This window comes from Stylophora pistillata, chromosome 2 (genome assembly GCF_964205215.1).
Source record: "Stylophora pistillata chromosome 2, jaStyPist1.2, whole genome shotgun sequence".
NCBI lineage: Eukaryota > Metazoa > Cnidaria > Anthozoa > Scleractinia > Pocilloporidae > Stylophora > Stylophora pistillata.
Window position 1 is genome coordinate 17576044 of NC_142520.1, and position 8072 is coordinate 17584115.

General features: G+C 38.3%; 1 pseudogene; it reads left to right on the plus strand.

The window, feature by feature from the left end:
• The first annotated feature begins 1310 nt into the window (after nucleotides 1–1310).
• On the plus strand, nucleotides 1311–4897 carry LOC148737482 (uncharacterized; annotated as a pseudogene).
• The last annotated feature ends 3175 nt before the right edge of the window (nucleotides 4898–8072 follow it).

Below are 8072 nucleotides of genomic sequence, written 5' to 3' on the forward strand. Positions count from 1 at the left end.
CTTCGTTTTGGGACTGGTGGGCCGAGTCTCTGTTTGTATCCATTATTATCGCGAAATATTTAAAAATTTTAAGAGAGCGACAACAAGGATCTGTGCCACGAAGTACAAAAAGGTAAACAAACGTCCCTTTCGGCTCGTCAAAATCACGCCACATGTTAAGAATTTGGTGTTTGAGCGAGCGCATTTGATCCCGTTAACTGTGAATGAAAAGTTCAAAATTAACGGGAAAAATGGAGGAAATCTAAGCTAAATGAAGTCTTGTGTCACTCTAAAATGTTTTAATACTCAACCATCGGACGATTTTGCGAAACGTGCAACTTGCGGCCTTGCTTTTGCTGCTTCAGCTGGATGAAGACCCAAAAGGTCAAAATACACGCGGGATTACCAGGAGTGATCATGAGTCGTGCTTATCTCTTGAATTTTCGAGGAGTCTGAGTTTTCGGGGTCTGAGGTCTGAGGTCTGAGTTTTCGGGGTGTGAGTTTTCGTGACACCCTAAGCTTACTTGCACTCAGGTAAAATGCTCATGGATTTTGCCGACAGAGGTCAAGGAAGTGCCGTATGCGAGGGCTAAAGACATCGATTTCTCATCGGCTAAGAAGCTCAAAGAAAAGCTCGACCAAAAAGTCGAGGATCTACAACAGCCGCAAGCCTCGAACAGTACAAAAACTTCTAGTTCCTCCTGTTCTTCCCCTTGATTTGTGATGATCTTAGGTATAGCGCATTAGATCACATGATATATATAATGAGTTTTGCGCTATAGAAATAATAAAATTATTAAATTATTATACGAAAAAATCCTTAGTCTTTATGCTTTCCACTTTTGCTCGAACAGCCAACAATAATGCAGAAAACCATCCCTCCTTTCTCACATGAACTCTTCGTTAGATACGGTTTATTTACGCTCGAGGGACACCAAGATGGCGGATAGTAACCGTTGCTAAGGTATTGGTCACGTGGGTGAAACCTAAGGATTGACTGGAACCGCATCACGCGGCCACACAGCCAAACATCAGCTAGCGCATAGAAGCTCACTAACAGCATCACGCTGTCACATTAAAGCATCACATGCATTAAAGCATCACAGGCAGCGAACCAGCCTCCAAAGTGAGCATGTAAAGATGAAATAAAGTCATGTTTGTACAATTAGTTAGTTAATTAATTAATCATATAAATACTATGGCCGGTTGATATGTAAATTCCTCCCGTTACCATCTTAAAGGTCACGTGACAACGCGTTCACGGCTTGAGCAGATTTAAACAGGAGGGCGCGCTATAAATAGGTTGGCTCCGCCCCTTTATCTCAGCTCAAATGAAAGAGTCATCCAATATTGCGACCAACGGTCTGACCATAAGTGAAACGGTGTGCATGGAAGACGCTGTAAAAGTACTATTTTGGGTCAACAATTAAAAGATATTTAGTCGTGTTGACTCTCATTCCCATAATTTAGCTTCTATGCATTTTATTTGGCACCAACATATCGTTCGGCAGTTCAAAGTGCGATCTACGGTCGACTATGCAGTCGTACAGTTGTCTTTTCAAAATTCGCGCCGTGTAACTTTGGCTTACATCCCCAAGCCCCTCATACACATCGGTTAACAGAGCCTTCAGATTATTTCCATTGCAACTAGCGGCGTCATAAATACTGCAAGCGCAATATTATCGCTGATAATGCCTCTAAGTAGGTGCGATTAGCAGCCAGAATTTCAGAACTTTAGTGGTTGTTCGGCAACACTCTTAGCTGTCGCTGCTCGAAGGATATTTATTGTGACTTTTGTGCGTTATGGCTGACGGAAATAACCCATCTATGCCCAAGAAAAAGCGTCCAACAGATCGAGGTCTTCAGCAGTTCTCTTTCAACAGAGAGCTTCCTAAAGAGAGCAGACTTCTTGGCATCAAAGACCGCGTGAAAATGGCAATAGGCGCGTTAAATCTAACAAAAGCGAACTCAAATACACAGAATGCGGATCTGATGGAGGCTCTTCTGTTGGTTGTTGAGGAGAAAATGGAGAGGAAAGGACTGACATCGAGCCAACTGAGCTTATCATCAACTGGAGGCACAGCTAGTCCGGACCCCTCTCTTGTTTCTACACCATCTACCACACGGTTTTCTTTTCCATTAGCGTCTTCCACTCCATCTTCGTGTATTTCTTTACCTTTCACTGATTCTGTTTCTCCAATTTCCCCTCCACATGCAAACGATAAACCACAAAGAATGCAGATCACTGCGCCTTCAGCAGAGAACGACCACATAATTATCTCTGCAGCGGGGGAGCTCTGCGAACTCTGTATTCTTTTTTTTTTTTTGGAACTCTCTCTCCACAGCATGCTGTTACTATGGAAAACTCATTGATTGCGATTTAAAAAATCTTTAATCGACAAAGTCACGTTGAGCCCGTAACAGTTTCACGTGTACTGGAGATTCATTGAGGTGGCTCTCCTCCTCTATCATGGCAGGATCTCCACCAAAGTACTATGTAAATTTGAGGTAAGTACCTTTTCGTTTCCAGCTGGAAATGTTCTGAAATTCGCTCTCTCTGTATTCTTGAGTTTTGTTGTAACTGATCACTTATCTGCCTCTGTTTTTCATAGATTGGCAATGCACTTTCTCTAATGCTCCTATGTTGTATTTCTTCAAGCAGGCAAATGGCTGTCAACAACAGTTTACAGGAAGTTCAATGATGATCTCTCCATGCACCAAAATACTTCATATGAACTGAGCAGTTTTTTATATGGTTTCTCTTTTACCTGAATTCTAAAATACCTCTTTTTTTTAATTACTTCAACAGTCTTAAAAAACCATTGTTATGCAACCATTGTGAATAGGGTTTGTAATGAGTCCATGTCTGCTGCCCAGGAAGAAGTGAAAAACACCCCTGGTTATGTTGTAAATGGAGAGGTACAAGTTGATTTCAATTTTATTTTGTCTTTGGCCACATACTTATACACCAGTCTTAGAGTATGGGAGGTGCATGCTTGAGTTTTGTTCAACTGTTCCTTTTTGCAAGCCAGCATCTCTGCAAGCAGTCAATTTGATGCATGGGATCTAGTAGACTTCTGCAAAGTTCTGCTGACTAGCACATTTAAGCATACAATATCTGATATCAAATTGTAAACCCTGAGAGGTTTATGAGTGCAGAAATGTGTTCAATGTTATGTTTTGATATCTACCATTTCTTCCTCTAGTGTGTTATTACAGATGCAAGGAATGATTCGAGTAGATCAGCAGCACACACGACGGTGTCGGCCCTTTCTTTCTAGTAAGATGCTTTGTATGATATGTTGAACCTTGATACACTCAATGCTATTCCTAAAACTACTTTTATTTTTACTGTTTCTGTTTAGGACCAAAAAAGTTTTAGGAGTTGTAAACTGGAGTAGGGCTAGTGAAACTTCAACAGTGAGCCGTGAAGTCCCTATGACAAAAGATCTGTTGACTTTTCTAACTGAGACCCAAGGTATGAACATTTGCATCCTCAATAATATGCTACCATTGATGTAATATGAGTACGGAGGACAGAAAAATCCTTTATAGTGTGACTGAAGTAATTCTTTTGTTTTTGTTTGTCTATTTATTTCTCATTTGTACTTCTGCAGGAAGAACAGTCCACTCAGTGAGGAAGAATCTCAGGCTAATCTGCTGATTGTTGCTGACCATTATCAGGTGATTTGAATGACTCTTTTTTGATAGAATGCGTAGTAGTCAGAAGGTACAAATAGTTTTTCTCAGGTTACTCCTTCAAAAGAACAATTTCACGAAAACAAAATTATTCATTATTAATTTTTTTTGTTATGAACACATTGTGTTATGTAATTCCAACAAGACATAGCATAATTCATGAACTTGAAGATTACACAATTTTCTGTAAAAATGGAAAACCAGAAGCATTTTACTTACTATTATTAATACTGATCTATTATGTGAAGGCGTAGTCTGATCGTCCTGATGAGTGTAGTCCTGAGAAGGACTGTTGTCGGTGGTAGTGACTGACGTTTCGATAACCTGTGCGGAAGTCATCATCACGACCGACTTACGTAACTTAAGTCTTACAGCCAATAACATCACGGCAAAACCAACCGATCATTTCACACGAACTGTAATGAGAATATTCTACTGAAAACAATCATTCACTTGACTCTGATGATGACTTCCGCACAGGTTGTCGAAACGTCATTTACTGCACTGATCTATTAATTTGTTTTTTTATCATTTTCTTTATTTATGACTCAGGGAAACCGTGTCAATTGCCATTCAGAGTCACGGTGCAAGTAGAATGGCTACCTAATGAGCAAAAGGTTTTAATTAAACCTGAAGCTGTAGCTGCATATAGGAAAGCCATTCTGGGCACCTCAATATATAGACATGCATATGATTACATGCGGGTAATTAATTGGCACATGCTACTGTATGTGTTTGTTTCTTTGTATGAAAAAGTTTGCCTTTTCCAAATTAGCGACGTTGCAGTTAAGGCCTTGAAAGAGTTGCAAAAAATTCAAATTCCAGTTACAGTAAAAGCCACTCAAAATCTGTTACCTTCTGCAGTGTAGGGAAACCTACTGGATTGAATCTCTCCATTCAGTGATGCTCATTTCTGCTGCTAAGCGGATCCATTATGGGGATGACACCTCCAACATGCACATGGAACTAGCCATAATTAAGACTTATGCTGTTGTTAATTCTGCACAATTGCTTTGGCACTTTTTAAATGCTATGCTTACTCTTTCTTATTGACTTATTTCTCTTGCAGAATGAAAATGTGAATAGAGAAGTATTGTCTTTGCAGATGTACCAACTTGCCAGGAATCCGAATCGTCTGGCAGAGATCAGGGTGCTTACTGCAAAAACATTCAAATTCAGGGAAACCATCTGGTCTACCTTTTTTAATCTAAATAGCTGATGTCCATTCTGCTTACCAGTGATTCTGACTTCTTGCGATAACTTTAAATGGGAGCCCAAATGTCTTGTAAAAGATGTGAGGTCTTAGAATTATCCAAAAGAAAAATAACTGTCGGGAAAGTCTGAATCCCTCTCTGAACCCATCAGTTTGTACAATAAAAAAAGAGAGGATAAAAAGATGGCCATAAAAAATGACTACAAATAACGCGCGTGAGAAATTAACATTTGCTAAAAGTGAGCAAGAATTATAAGGGAAGAATGCCAATCTTTGTGGTACCTGACGTTTGCTTTGCAATTGTGGCCCAGGACATGGGGGTCCGCATGTCGTGTAATCCGAGAGAAGCAGAAGGCAGTTCACGACCGCATTTCGTGAAGCGAGTGCGCAATCTATGTTTGGCGCTAATGCATGGTATGTACAAACTCATTAACAATACTAAAATTAAATTGTAAATATGGCAAACATATTGATTTTACGGTTCGTTACCAGTTTCAAATTGTATCCGTATCGTAAAGGACACTTTTGCACTTTGGCTTGTTTTGTTTGTGAAATAACCGCTAACATTTTGAATATCAGGTAACCTGACCAACAGAAACGACGAAAGTTGAACTAAATTAGCTTTCTATCGAGTGTAGAAACGATTTTTCGCCCCCAAACGGCCTGGTGTCTTTTCAACGCGCGAATTGTTGATTTTTCACCTCCAATTACGTGACAAATGATGGCGTATTTTGACCCCCGTGTCAGTTTTATTTGGGGTCCTAAAATTTCGTAGTCTTGAGTAGCCCATGAATTCTATTGGATTTTTGTGAGTAAGAAGCCTTGTTCCTCGCTGGATTAACTTGGTATAACCCCATGCCATGTAGCAAGGTGCGATTTGATGAACTCAATTTAGCCATTTCTTTGTCCGCCTAAATGAGTGGAATAATGAAAAAAAACAAAAATTGCCCAAAAACTTAGTTCGCGACGGAATTGGACAAATAACGCTTGAGACTGTTCGCAAATACGTGTTCTTTCCATTGAGAAAATCGTTGGTCACATTTATTGTTTGGTTTATTCTCAAGCGACGTTCAAATTACTGGTTATCTAGTCGTAGTGAAGCTGACATGAGAGCCACAAAATCCATTTTACCTCTGTTCGCGTAAAATCAAAACGCAATGGAACTTAAAGTATTTTGCCTAAGAAGAATTCATTCAGACGTATATTCTGCCAAAGCTTGGGGATTTTCAATTGTTCATATTGCACATCTCCAAGCGTTATTTATGGAGGGCCGCTCTTAAGTAATTAAGTTTAATTTGATCTACGAAAAAATTCGGCCAAAGTCGCTCACCATGTAAAAGTTTGTTTAGAATGATGCTATTTTATTACTTTCTTTGTATTTATATCCGAAGTTATCACCTCAGATTTCTGATAGACCGTGATGATGTTTACAGTTATTGCACTGTAAGTTTAAATGACTGGCTCATTTAAGCTGAATTGTCAGTATAGGTGTCACAAAGCTGTTTCTTGTTTTTGTTTTTTTTTGTTTTGTTTGTTTGTTTGTTTGTTTTTTCATTCGTTCGTTCGTTCGTGCAAAGAAGAATAAACAGAAGAAGACTGAAACACAGCCTTGAACACTAAACTACATAGAACATTCTTGACTTGATAACGAGACTACTTAAAGAAGAGGAGAAGAGTCTAACAAATTCCCTTACAAATTTTTCTTTGATAATCCATTTTTGCGAACGAATACTATTCATGTTTTAGAGAAAGTCTCTTAGTCTATATTTTAATGCGGCTTTATTGGGACATAAGCAATGATATACATGAAATATGCAATATAACCCACGCATTCGAATGTCTGTTTTGAAGGTGGGATTTGACTTCTTCCTCTTACACCAATATTAAGAAAGATTGAATAGGGGAACTTACAGCCCTCTCAGCTGGGTATTTTGACAGAAAATGCCTGATGGTAATTTCTTCAACTGGTTGTTGGGCAGCCACCTGCCAAAGTTTAGTCTATTTAGTATAAATTACATAGTATTTGACAACAAAGGTCGGAGAATAAATATGCTTGAATCTATTCCTCATGTACTGATACGAGGGCCTAAAACATACACTTCATCAAACCAATGTTGTCACTGATTTGATATCTCCATTTTAGTCTAACATCTCAAGGCACCAGAGAGGATAACAAGCTATAACCTGTGACAATATGAATTGAGATAAATTGGGTTTTTTTAGCTCTGAAAACAACTTGATTCTTACAAATGTTTTTGCACCCTCTTCCTATTACCTATTGTTGTAATACATAAGGCTTGACATTACACACTGTCATGTATTGTAGTCCTCATAATAATCAAAGCAACACTTAATAGGGGATAAGGGGTGAGTAAACTAACAGCAATGTTTGGAGCGGGAAATATTGGATTAGTCATATAAAACGTATATTGAAAATAGTTTGTTGAAGATTACATAAAACCGGTTTTAATGTGCACGCACAGATTCATATGATACAATCAGGCTTATTTAGCAAGACAGGGAGGCCGGAATAAAATCTGTATCTCTGTTGAGGAATCAGCTGAAGCTTTCAAAAATCAAAAGAAACCTGACATAGTAGTCTTGTATTGAAGCTGTATTAGACAAACTTTGCATATCTTATGATTAGTGATGTTCATTTTTAAGGGTGGATAAGTAGGACTATTGGTACACGGATTTGTCTAAATCGGAATAAGCTGAAAAGTTGAATGTTTTAGATAAGGCTGCTACCATATGCTATTCTATCTTATTCTTTCCGCTATTGGTTATAAACAATTTTCTTAAACTTTTCACCTAAATCTTCACAAAATATTTCTGGTTCAATAATGAACACCCTTTTAATACGTTGAATGTTCCCACCGTCCCACGCAAAATTAAAAATTAGAAGTAAAAAGCTTAGAAAACTTCAAAATAACTTGAAACAAAAGGAAACAAGGTACCAAGTTCTGGTTACGCTGTAACTTAAGAGTCAGAAAAAAAATGTAATTCAGAAGCTTTCCTTTTTTATTTTCATTTTGTCAAGGAGCCTTTGAAATAGTCTAACAATTTTTCGTAATAAGGTGCTGTGCAGTCATGCAAAATAAAAAGCTTAACCTGTGGAAAGGAGGCTTTTTCTTTACCATTATGAAATGTAAGGAAAGATAATTTTTTCGCAATTTTTGCA